Consider the following 13515-nt stretch of genomic DNA (forward strand, 5'->3'; position numbering starts at 1 on the left):
CCATGGATCTCTTCGCAACCTCGATGTCCAAGAGGCTCTCAACAGACCCAGCAGTGGTTCTTTTAGATGCCTTTCTACTAGATTAGTCTCATCTAGATCTATATGCATTCCCTCCGTTCTAGTTTGTCAACAAGGTACTGCAGAAGTTCGCCTCTCACGTTGGGACAAAGTTGACACTAGTTGCTTCCCTCTGGCCCGCGAGAGAATAACTTACCGAGGTACTTCGATGGCTAGTAGACGTTCCCAGAACTCTTCCCCTAAGGGTGGACCTGCTACGTCTGCCACGCGTAAGAAGGTACTCCAAGGCCTCCACGCTCTTCGTCTCACTGCCTTCAGAGTATCGAAAGACTCTCGAGAACTAGAGGTTTTTCGAAGGAGGCAACCAGAGCGATTGTTAGAGCAAGGAGAACATCCACCCTTAGAGTCTACCAATCGAAGTGGGGAATCTTCCTAAACTGGTGCAAGTCAGTATCTGTATCCTCGACCAGTACCTCTGTAACTCAAATAGCTGACTTCCTCTTATATCTGAGAAAAGACCGATCTCTTTCAGCTCCCACTTTCAAGGGTTACAGAAGCTTGTTGGCATCAGTCTTCCGTCACAGAGGCTTAGATCTTTTTAACAATAAAGATCTACAGGACCTCCTTAAGTCTTTTGAGACCACGAAGGAGCGTCGTTTGGTTACACCTGGTTGGAATTTAGACGTGGTTCTAAGATTCCTTATGTTAGACAGGTTCGAACCACTTCAATCAGCCTCCCTGAAAGATCTCACCTTTAAGACTCTTTTCCTGATATGCTTTACCAGCTAAAAGAGTCAGTGAGATTCATGCCTTCAGCAAGAACATCGGATTTTCATCCGAAACGGCTACATGTTCTACATCTTGGTTTTCTAGCCAAACACGAGCTGCCTTCTCGGCCTTGACCAATATCGTTCGTTATTCCAAACTTATCGATATGGTTGGAAAGGAACTAGAAAGAGTATTATGTCCTGTAGAGCTCTTAAGTTCTTTTTTAAAAACCTTTATGAGGCCCGTCTGAAGCTTTATGGTGTTCAGTTAAGAATTCATCTTTGCCTATGTCAGAGAATTCTTTATCCTATTATTTTCAGACTGTTAATACGAGAAGCTCATTCCCTTCTGAATGAGGAAGACCAAGCTTGGCTGAAGGTAAGGACACACGAAGTTAGAGCTATCACAACTTCCGTGACCTTTTAATAAAATAGATCTCTGCAAAATATTTTCGACGCAACCTTTTGGAAAAGCTAATCAGTGTTCGCGTCTTTTATCTTAAGAATGTCCAGTCTCTTTACGAGAACTGCTACACTCTGGGACCATTCGTAGCAACGAGTGCAGTAGTGGTGGGGGCTCCACCACTACAATTCCCTAATTCCAGAACCTTTTTAATCTTTCTCTTGAAATATTTCTGGGTTGTCCGGAAGGCTAAGAAGCCTTCCGCATCCTGGTTGATTTGGCGGGTGGTCAAATTCTTTCTTGAGAAGCGCCTAGATTAGAGGTTGTGATGAGGTCCTTTAGTATGGGTTGCAGCCCTTAATACTTCAGCACCTAGGAGTCGCTCAGCATCCTAAGAGGATCGCTAGGCTCAGTAAGGAAGACGTACTTAAAAAGGCAGAGTAATGGTTCAAGTCGACTTCCTTACCAGGTACTTATTTATTTTATGTTTGTTATTTTGAATAACGGCTAAAATAAGATACGGGATACTTAGCTTCTTTGTTAACATGTATGCTGGTCTCCACCCACCACCCTGGGTGTGAATCAGCTACATGATCATCGGGTAAGATTAATATTGAAAAATGTTATTTTCATTAGTAAAATAAATTTTTGAATATACTTACCCGATGATCATGAATTTAAGGACCCGCCCTTCCTCCCCATAGAGAACCAGTGGACCGAGGAGAAAATTGAGTTCTTGTTGACAAGAAGTACTTGAGTACCTGCTCTCAGATGGCGCTGTTGTGTACACCCCCACCTGTATAGCGATCGCTGGCGTATCCCGACCGTAGATTTCTGTCGGGCAACAGAGTTGACAGCTACATGATCATCGGGTAAGTATATTCAAAAATTTATTTTACTAATGAAAATAACATTTTTTAATAAATGACAGATTTTTTTTTTAGTATTGAACACCATGTTGAAGTAATTTAATCCTATCTTCAAATCAGTCACATTAGTTTGACCCACAAATATTTGATGAACAGTCCCTGTATGCAGGTCAGCATGAGCAATGAAACATATATTATGGAAATGTATAGGTACCGAAACAAGCCAGTTTAAATATCATTGTTACAGATTAACCAGTTAAATGATAAATGTGAGAGCTCAGAATTTTAATTAGGGAGTCTGCTTGAAGTACTTAATGGTAATAAGAAATATAATAGCTTCATCTTTATCCTAATGTAGATTTATGTTTTGACATGTTTTCATTTGTTTACAGGGAATCAGTGAATCTTTAGCTTCTTACGCAGTCATCGACTTTGGAGCAAATTATTGTAATATGCGTAACCTGATTATTGGCTCAAAGTTGTATAGGGATCTGAATAAAGAGAATTCAACTAACTCAGTCTGCACCATGTACTCAATAGCACACTGCAACCTGTATAAATGAAAACAATGCATCAGTGTGTGTTTCTTTTGAAGACATCAACAATTGTGAGTTGTTTACTAACTTTAAACTGAAGTTTAGCAATATCTGTATGAAATAGGAATACTTTCTGATTAATATTGAAACTTTAATATTCAGGTTATCAGGGACAGGTAAGGCAATTTATGCACAAAAACTTTTAGAACAGTTTTTTATTTTGAAAGTTAACAGTTATCCCTGCTGTATTAAATAGGTAAATTGTGCTCTTTTGTTATAACAAACATGATTATTTATATTCACAATCGAGAGAGCACAAAAGAACCTTGCCAAAATCCAATTCATGGAATTGCTTTAGGTAGACATTCTTTCCTATGCTTACAGGGCATCACACATGATAAATTATTCCATCGCTGAAAGCCGCCCTCAAAAAAGAAGATGAAAATTTCTGCTGTTCACTATACCCTTATTGTAGATTTCTGTAGTACCTTTCTTAATATTACTCTTTATGGGGAATCGTTTTGCTGCATATGTTTAACAATACAGCAGATGGATTTATTTGTGCTAAATATTTGTTTTTATTATTTAAAGTATGGTGTCTAGCCTGCTTTTCTGTTAGTATTTGGATAATACTCACTTTATATTATCAAAGGTATATTATTGTAGGCTTTAAATCTGTACTAATTTATGGCTTTGAATGTAAAGGATGTACTTTTTTTTATGTGCTGTATCTTTAAAAAATAATCGTGTGATTAGTATTAGTTCATAATTTCCTAAGGTCCCTAGGAGAGGATTCCTTTTTTTTGTGTATTTATTTAGTAATACCTTTACTGATGGTCACCTCAGGTTAATTCATTGTTTGATAAAAATTTGGTATTGATAACTCTTTATCAAGCTAAAGGACATGTCCAGATCTTTTTCCAGAATTTAGAGTACAGTTCACCTGCCATATTGGAGTTGTATTAACAAGGTTATTTGTAGATTGAAGGATAGTAAGCTCGGAATTTTTTGAAGTCCTGTTGAAAGTATTAGTTTCGTGGTCAGGAGCATTTTAGTATTTTTGTTATAGTATTGCTATTGATAGTTTGTTCTATGACTTACCAGTGCTGAAGGAATAATTTTTTTTTAACCCAATTATTCAAAAGGGTATGCTAGTAATTCATATGTAATAGGCCAGAATCAACAGTGAAAAAGATTGAAGTATAATGACTAGTGTTAACAATTAGGTGTTGCAAGTGCCTTAGGGTTAATAACAGGTTTTGGCCATTTCATTGATTTTCGTCAGAAAAAGGTTTTAGATGTTTCAGGCTATGGATTTCTTCTGTATTAAGGAGGCCTTTTGTAAAGATATGGCTCGTTTTTAACACTACGGTCTGCTTAAGCCAACCATCTGTTAATGGTAGTAGTAACAATTTTCTTGCACTCATGTGTATTGCCATCCTATAGGCTTTTCAGACATTAAAATATGTCTATTGTAGTTTGTCTGAATTTATTAAGATCTCTGAAAAATAGTTAAAATCAAATTATTATAGTTATAAACAAATTCAATCCTTTACTTGGCTTATCAAGAAATCTCAAAAGGCCCAAGTAATCCAAATCCCATACATTTCACTCCTCTAAAAATTGAAAGGATGATTAGGAAATAATAGAAATCATTGATTGTACAGTGGTTGATAGGATTATGACAGTGGGGCTCAGTCTCAAAAGTCTGGCTAGTATATTGAGTAGGATTTATGTTTCCTCATTTTAGGCTTTAGAGAATCTAGGTTTGGATCAATTTTGATGATTGGTAAGAGTCTTTGATGGTAATGAGAAGCTAGAACTCCATTGTTGAAAATATTTAATTGGAAGCTCTCATTTTCAATGACTTCTTACTCCAGGTTTCGTCTTGACTTCTTTTACATGGCAAAGGTTACATAAAAGTTAGTGTGTGCTTTGTGACAAGTGTATTTTTTTAGTTTATCAGTACTAAAGGAGTTACTTGATTTTATTGAAGGTGAATATTTTTAAATTTTAGCTTGCTATATAGGATCAAGGATTTTTACATGATCAGTCTTTTTTGTGTGTTCTTTGGCTTCAGAAACCAGATTTCATTTGTACTTCTTAAAGGATAATGGTGAAGTTTTAGATATGTTTGATGGTTTTTCTCTTTGCAAATAGAAAAGGTCTATATCTATCCTAAGGTTTTGCATAGCACAGGTAATGTTAAAATAGCTAGTACTAAAAAAAATATGCTAAATACTTCAAGATTGATTGAATAGGCAGGGCTCGGTTAGAATTAGATAAAAGAATGGGACTTGTGGTGCCTAACTTTCACTTAATGCTTGACTTTGACAAAAAATTTCATCCATCAAAGCTATGAAGTGCCTTTGCATTCCCAGTACAGTAGTTGCTTTGCTTTAGGAAAGTGGAAAGTGCTGACCATTTTCACATATTTAGAACATGAAAAAGTTTATGATCTTTGACAACCTTTCTATATTGCAGTTTTATCATAGTTTTAGATTAGAATAATTATTGCCATTTGTTTTGAATCTGGAAAATTTTTGCATCTTGTGGTGGGTATTGAGCTGAACCCAACTATATAGCAATTAATCCTTATAGAAAAAAATACTTTCAGTTGAGTTTTTAGTTAACTTTCCTTCAAACTGTACTGAGTTAGCCTCGTAAAATCTGAAAATATATTTTTTAGCAACTCTTTCCCATAAATTTTTCTTTTCTTTTCTATTTTTTGTTGGCCTATGGATTTTGGTTTAGGAGGTGCTGATAATATAAATCAAAACAGTTTTTCTTGTGGAAACAATGAGGAAATTAGGATAGAATATTCATAACTTTGAAAATAACATTTACTTGAAAAGTAATCTTTATATTTTTTAGCTTGTAAAGGAGATTGATTCTAAAGTTTATCAGAAAGTAAAGACATCTCAGGAGTACAATGTTTTGTCCATATCTGAATAAGTTGAGCATGAATTTAGCGTGCTTTCTCTTCTGGGTATCAAACGTGTTTGTTAATTCATAAGAGGTATAAACTAATGCCTATTTTAGGCTATTGTAATTTGAAAATGTTTTGATGTTTTGTGTGTATTTTTATAAATGAAAGTCACAGATACAGTATATTTAGCAAATGATATGTATTGCATAACTAATTTCACAGTGCAACCCAATATTGTACCTTATAAATTCATTGTACCTTACAGAATCCTTGTATAGTAACTGAATTTTTTTTTTCTTTGCATTAGCCAGGGTTCTTTGCCATTTGAAGTTATACTAAAATCTTTGGCTATCATGCAATGTACTTTTAAACCCTTTAATAATACTGTAAACCATCATAGATGTATAAGGAAGAGCTTACTCGAGAAAAAAAATACTTTTTAACATTTATGTTTTAATGTCCGCCTGGGCAAAAGCTCAAAGTGGCATATCCTGGTAATGAATTGTACTGCTACACTTTGTTGAAACTTGAAGCAGATCTAAAGGGTGCTGGGAATGTTGGTTTTCAAGGAAATGGGACTGCCAAATATTTAAGGAAGATTTTTGGTGTTATCTGTGGTGCTGACTTCCAACTCATTCTTTTGCTATCCGAGTTGCCATTTTGAATATATACAGGGTATTTGATGTTTAAAAGAGTCCTTTGAACATGGAGAGGATGAGTTTTAGATTGAGAGGAAAAGAATAACTGGAAATATTTAACTATGGAGGGTTTTCATACATGTTGGAGAATGAAGTTGAAATTGTATTACATTATTGACCATCATTTAGGCATATTTACCATTCAAAATTGAACAAATATTGTATCTTTATCAAATAGAATTATGTGGTTAGCTCTTGAAAATTACAATTTTATATTTTAAGAAAAGGATCAAATGATTTTTTTACGTGTAATTTAGCAAACCTTGTATGGAGTTAGCAAATTATACATAAGTACTAAAGAGATATCTAATGTAGAATAGACAGTTCTCTTAAGCAATTTATGGCTTGTTATGAAAGAAGTACCGCAATCAAACAAGATATTGTATAACATCTGTATGACTGGATTTCAATATCTTATAAAAGTAAATTTGTGATGCTTCATATTAGCGTTATGACTTTCTAAGTAAGGTTAATGATTGAGTATGTCACAACAGAAATCAGTTATAACACACCATGAGCAATGGATAACGTAAAGGTCTTCCTAACTTGAGCAGTGAAGAATAAATCTAAATATATTTTATTTTGTATAGGAGAATGGACTTCATTATCATATATACAGTAGTATATTGTATAATAGAGCTATGCTAGAAGCAAAGGTATTTATACACTATATTTAAATACTGTTTTGGATGAAACATGGTTTAAGTTCAATAATTGGTATATAGCTTGTGAAAATTCAAATTTAAAAAAAAGTACAGTAACACAGAGTTCCTAATGTTGCTCATCTTAAGTAAATCTTGTAGCCTCATTGCTTTATGGCTTAATCAGTCCCAGTGCTTTGGCCTTAGGCCTAAAACCCATATATTATCACCATCATCTAGTCTCATTGCTTACCAACCCATTCAAACTTGGAGGCAGCACTGATGTGAGGACTTGTCGACAAAGCCGGGAAGTTACTTGGACGGCATTTCACAAAAGAGTGGGAAATAATTGTTGAGATGTATGAAATATTTAGATGAAATTTACGTTAGATTTTCCAGTCTGGATAGACTTTTTGATATCTATTGTGGATATTATGTGGGATTTTATTGTAATCTGTTGACAGTTTGGAAAGTGTTCTTTGTTATGCCAGTGTCCTGAAATAAATAGTTTCTTGTTAATTGTTGTATCGTCCATGTAATAAAATATAGAAATATGCGATGAGGTAGAAAGTGAACCTTTATGTTACCTCAGCAATTCTGAATATATTTTATATTTTAATGTTTGCAATATACAATACAGTACCTTTTCGTCCCTGATTCATGTAAAGTGAACTGCAGTCTGCCTAAATAAAAGAGATACGAATTTTAGTGATTTATGAATCAAAGTAAATAGCAAGATAATGTTATTAACATTTGTGTATAAGGTAATGCATCTTTTTTTTTTTCTTAAACTTTCAAAAATCTAAGGATATACATTAATACACAAACATTTTGAGCAACAGGTGTTCTTTTTAAACCATAGATAAAATATGTATGTAATTATCAAATGATTGAAATGTGTAGGTAAGAATTATTCAGGATGAACCTTGAAAATGTGTTTTGTTTGATGTATATGCTATTTATTCTCTAGTTTTATCTTACTTTGATCAGCATTCTTTAGTTACTTCGCTATTGTCTGTTGAGAATTTTTGTTTTATCTCGTTGTGAGATTTAAGATAGCAATAAAAACAGTGCTTTCAATAAGATTGGTAATGTTAAGGTTCAGTGATGCTCACTATGAAGTAAAAGATTAATGCAAGCTGAACAGTATTTTTGTTTTGCATAGTTCAGTGCATTTGCAAATACAAATTCTTGGAAAGTACTGCCAAATGAGAATTCTATTAAGATATTTGCATAATCATGAATTTCAATAAGTTATAGATGAAAATAAAGCAAAATACAAGGTGCCACCTATGTTAATTTATGAGTTGGCTTTGCATTATATTGAGATTAAGAGTTTTGGTATTTATGATGCTGTAGTGTAAGAAATGTTCCATAATATTAACAAATAGATTTAACTTCAAAACCAGATATACTGTATATTACAGATAAAACCCTTATTTAAAGTAGACATTCCAAAAAATACTCTCTCTCTCTCTCTCTCTCTCTCTCTCTCTCTCTCTCTCTCTCTCTCTCTCTCTCTCTCTCTCTCTCTCTCTCTCTCTCTCTCTCAGTACAATAGTATACAATCTATAGGCTCTGGTTGCATTTTTAAAAAAGATTTATGATTCCTATGTTAAAACTAATTTCAAAATGGAAGACCTGATATCAAGAATACAGTAATTATCTAAACTGTAATGATAAGGGTATGAAGACCACTTTCAATAGAACTGCTACTTTCACGTAGTGTTTACATGTTTAAAGTACTGCAGTCTTTCTCATCTGTTCGCAAAATGTTTTCATCCCCATTTTTCGTTCTCAATGTTAGTGATTCAGATGTTGAAAGATATGCAATGTATTATACTCTTAAAATATATTGAGAATAATTATTGTAATCCAAATTTCTTCAACACAAGTGATTTGCAAATCATTTAATGTATGTCTCTTTTTCACATGGAAAACTTGAGTGCATTTAACTGGGTTAGTTGTGTTCCAGTCTTATCGAAAAAAAATATTCTAAGATTAGAATATTACACAAAATATTCTCAATCCATTTTTTTTTTTAGAAACGTATACTCTTTATTTTCATCCTTTTATCAACAACATATGTATTAGAATTGTAGGAGCTCGTGTGTAGTACTACCAGTATGATTTTATAGAATTCTTGATATACACAATGTTATAGATTATTAATTGTCCTGATGTCCTGCATGGTTATTTCTTTAAAAAAAATTCAAAGAACTGATAGATTTCTTTGATTTTCAGTATTTAGTAAAGGTATCCATGGCATTTTAATTATAAGTGATATTAAGAACACTAAAACAGTGTTACTTGCATTACCACATACATTATTAATGACTTTCCATAATATTGTTTGGGGGATTTTCTATACCTTTTTGTAGTGAGGGTTATATTCATTATAAAATTGAGGTATTGTGTAGAAATTTTAACAAAAGATCTTTAATCAAAACGAAATAATCTGTTGTGAATATTTACATATCTAAAATAAGTGTTACCTGATGTAATAGCTATCATAACTGTTCTTGAAAAATTGGACTTCATCATGTGAAACTATTGATAGAAGAATCTGGGGTTATAGTTAAAATAAAACCTATCTTATACTAAATAGATATTGCTCTGCTTTGATAGGAATCTAATTTTTAATGGTTGGTTTGTATTCTCTTTGAAACTGAACATATACTGATGCAGTATTGGTAAACAGATTTACAAGGTATTGATGATGAAGCCTTTCGTGAAAATTTTGGAATTGAAAGAAAAAAATACGTAAAAATTTTAAAGTTTTAAGTCTTAACCTTACTCTTGTAGTGCAATTCTTTCTGAAGAATAAATTGGTCTTTATGGAGGATAAGTATAGCTATTTTATTTCTACAAACAAAAAACGACAATGTTTAATCCAAATCCTGTGCAATGTGTTGAAAATAGAAGTGAAATATTTTCCATCCACTTGTGTATATAATTTTGCTGTTTGATGCTTTTATTGTTAAAGGGGAACATAATTGTTATCTAATTCGGTGTTTGAAAAAGGGAAGTGTTTAAATTAATGAGTCTGAAACTTCGTTGTAGTAGTAAAATTAGAATCTTGTATCGTACAGTTCAGCGTAATTCTGCAGTTGTTGTTACTGTGTCAACAAAACCACTTGGCAAAACTTGTAGACTAAGATTTATCACTGATTATCGTCATCGTACATAATTCTAAGATGGCTTCTCCTTGTATGGTGTTGTGGTGAAACGAGCTTTCTCCACTCTACTCTATCTTGTTTACTCTACTTGAACTCTTTATCAGGTTTAGATCTTTATGTCTGCTGCTTTTCTGACGTTATTCATCTCTTCACAGCACATATCTAAACCTCCTATTTTCCAGTCAACAGAGCAAAAATAGAATTGTTGAACAGATAGAAATTACTGTTGCGTCTGGGATTGGATTTATGCTATTATAAGCCTCTACTGTAGCTATGTCTGTAGTAGGGCAAATTAGGCACACTGTACATGGCAACTCTTAGTTGGGTTAGCTCAGTTTTAAATTGCTTTCTATAAGCCAGAAGTCGAAGATCCAAATACATTAAGCTGTGCTTGAAACTAGAAATCTTATATCCTTCTTTTCAGGAAAAATTTGTTACAACAGAAAATTGAAATATGGTAATTCCAGTTTACATTAGGGGGAGAAAGAAATCTTATATCTGATGTAATTCCTTAAGAAGTAGTAACTTTGTAACTCTTCCTAACGTCCAGACTGGAATTAGGAAACCTTTCACCTTCCTTAATTAATTTAAAAGTTACATGTTCTAAGTGTCTCAGTCATGCAGATAAGAATATGGCTAACGTACATGCTAACAATTAGGCTGATTGCTGTGCATAGTGAAAACTAATGATTTGAAGTTTAATGAATCCTAGTTTTATTTTGGCCATAAAAAGGATGAATCTTATTTTTGTACCCTTACAAAGGTAACATGAGAGTTTCACTTGCATTTAATATGTAACAAACTTTATTCTTTATGTTTTATTTCAAAGTTAACCTTGCGTCCAACATTTGATTTTTTATGATACCAGCTAAGCTGGAAAGTTGAATGTCTTCAGGTTTATTTGCAAATCCTTAAAAAAATATTCAGAAAAAAGTGTCAACATGCAGTAATAGTTTAAGATGCTGCATAATTGCTTTGGGAATGAGTAGCAGAAGAAAATGCTTCATTTGCTTGTAGATGTCATAGGTTGGAAAAGATCATTTAGAGCCAAATCAAAGGAATATTCTAGAAAGTGGAAACACTTAAGGAAATTGCTTTCTTATTTCCTAAAACATGATCCAGGTATTTTTGGTTATCTATAAAGGCATTTATTTGAGCATTTTGAACAATGTTGCCACTGCTAATTTTCTTTATTTTCATTGGAGATACTACTAATCAATGTTCCTATATCTATTAATTTTTTTGTTTTACATCTAATAATGACACAAAGGCAAAAACTGTTCTTGCTCTGGCAAAATATGTTACATATAAGAGATATTTAACTTAACTTACGTGACTTTTGGTGTCTTCTGTATCAATAAATTGATTCAGTTTTTCTAGATAACAACCGTTCCAGTTATGCATATCTTCAGTTTTGCAGGTTTCATTCATTTTAGTTTCTTTCCGTCACTTCCTGTGGCCTTACTCTACATAGGATGTTTATCATTCTCCACACTTGATTGTTTAATATAACTGCCTGGAATAGGAAAGAAGTATTCATGAGCTTTTCCTTTGATACTGAGTAGTAGCAGAACAGTATTTATCAGTAAGATACACCCCGTGCATATCATAACACGTCTTCCAGTAGTTATAAAAAGAGTTAAAAGAGGTTGCTCTTAAAAGCAGTGCTTGAATATGGTGTGTTATTATAAAGGTATTGCATGGTTAAGGAATGAAGTATGAATGTATATATCGGTTTCCTTTCGTACATCAGGTTTTAGTGATATTTTTCAAGATTTTTTAATTCCATATGTGACATTGTATCATGTACAAGTGGAATTCTTTCTAAACCTCCTCCCCATTTTCTTCACAGAATATTGTGTGTTTTATTAAGGTAACTTCTTGTGCCCATCACAAAAAAAGTTATAAAAGTTGGTTTCTGGGTGATGGGTCTCATTTTTTTTTATTGACAGGGTATTTGGTTGTGACATGGTAATTACAGTTACTTTCGGCCTAAAGGTTTTATGTATATGAGCATTCTGAAAAGATATTTTTTTTTTTGTTATTTCCCCCGATTTAGGTCATTTTCTGTATATTCTTGAAGAGTTTCATGGCTTTATGTGTAGATTATTTCTTCATAGAATTTTTATTTTGTGAAGACTACTGGTATGTTGTATATCTGGAACACCAAATGGCTCTGACTCTATTTCAGTATATATTGTATTCTAGAATGTGCATACTATTATGTTATAGAATGACTTGTTTCATATCGCTTTTTTATTATATCATGGTTCTGTGCTGTAGTATGTGAATAATTATTTTGTTATATAATTTTGAGTAATTACCTTACTGTATGTGAAAATATATTTTATTTTAGGGGTTTCTGATGTACAAGTCCAAATTGTTTCACATTTGAATTTCAAGGCTGAAATAGCCAAAGAAAAAGAAAAAAAAATCCCAGACCGATGATGAACTAGATTTGTCTAATAAGATCATAAAAGCACAGTATATTGGTCGCTTATAAGTTTATATTTATGGTGTTGTTAATATACATAGTTACTATTTGTATCATATCTTCATTTTGGGATTTGCAGTTCTACTGTATCCTGGATAATACTCAGTGAAAAGTTTTACCTGTTCGGAATGGGTCGCTAAGGCAGCACAGTAGCTACACAATATTATGGGGACTATGTTAGAGGATTTATATTTTATTATTTTTTATAAAGATTAAATATACCATTTCATGTGATGGATCTAGTACTTTATTTATCCCTAACTGTTTCTTAGTTAATGTTCATGGTTTTAAAGATGTGTTTATGGTTTTTAACTTCTATTCTGGCCTCTCATTCCTCAGAAAATGCAAGAATGACGTAACACAAATTTGAATTTTTAAATTGCTGTAGTTTTCTAACCAAGGAAAATAAGATACCTCTTAACAAAGAAATAAACATCACTCACCCTTCAGACTTCTATTGCCAGGTTAAAGGAAACTGAAACTGGATACTTGGACTACATTCCTAATCCCAGTTCCAGTTTCTGTGATAAAATAATTGATTTTCTATTGTCACTTAAATACAAGTTTTTGTAAACAACAGACTTCACCCCAAAAGCCAGCATTTCATAGCTTACTGGAATTAAAATAACTCGGTATATTCTTCCACGGATTCGGCGATCCAGCTGGATATCTTTGGGCATGATGGTAACCCTGTTGGCATGAATGGCACACAAGTTGGTGTCTACAAAGAAACCGATGAAGTAAGCCTCAGTGGCCTCCTGAAGGACCATGACAGCAGAGGACTGGAAGCAAATGTCAGTCTTGAAATCTTGTGCGATGTCACGCACCAGGTACTGGAAGAGCAGCTTCCCGATTTATAAAAGTTTACTGAAATATTTATGTTCATGATTTCCATATTTGCTACTCTATGATTCACACCATCTTGTGTATAGCACTGAGTGACAATTGAGTCCCAATAATTGGAATAAATCCTTTCTAAAT

General features: G+C 33.1%; 1 long non-coding RNA gene across 1 annotated transcript; it reads left to right on the forward strand.

Annotated features, from left to right (window-relative positions):
- Nucleotides 1-2187: 2187 nt before the first annotated feature.
- Nucleotides 2188-12768, forward strand: LOC137647686 (uncharacterized). The gene is made up of 2 exons (XR_011045591.1): nucleotides 2188-2664; nucleotides 2978-12768. It is a non-coding gene; the product is annotated as an uncharacterized lncRNA (long non-coding RNA).
- Nucleotides 12769-13515: the final 747 nt, after the last annotated feature.

This window comes from Palaemon carinicauda, chromosome 1, assembly GCF_036898095.1.
Source record: "Palaemon carinicauda isolate YSFRI2023 chromosome 1, ASM3689809v2, whole genome shotgun sequence".
In the NCBI taxonomy this organism is placed as follows: Eukaryota; Metazoa; Arthropoda; class Malacostraca; order Decapoda; family Palaemonidae; genus Palaemon; species Palaemon carinicauda.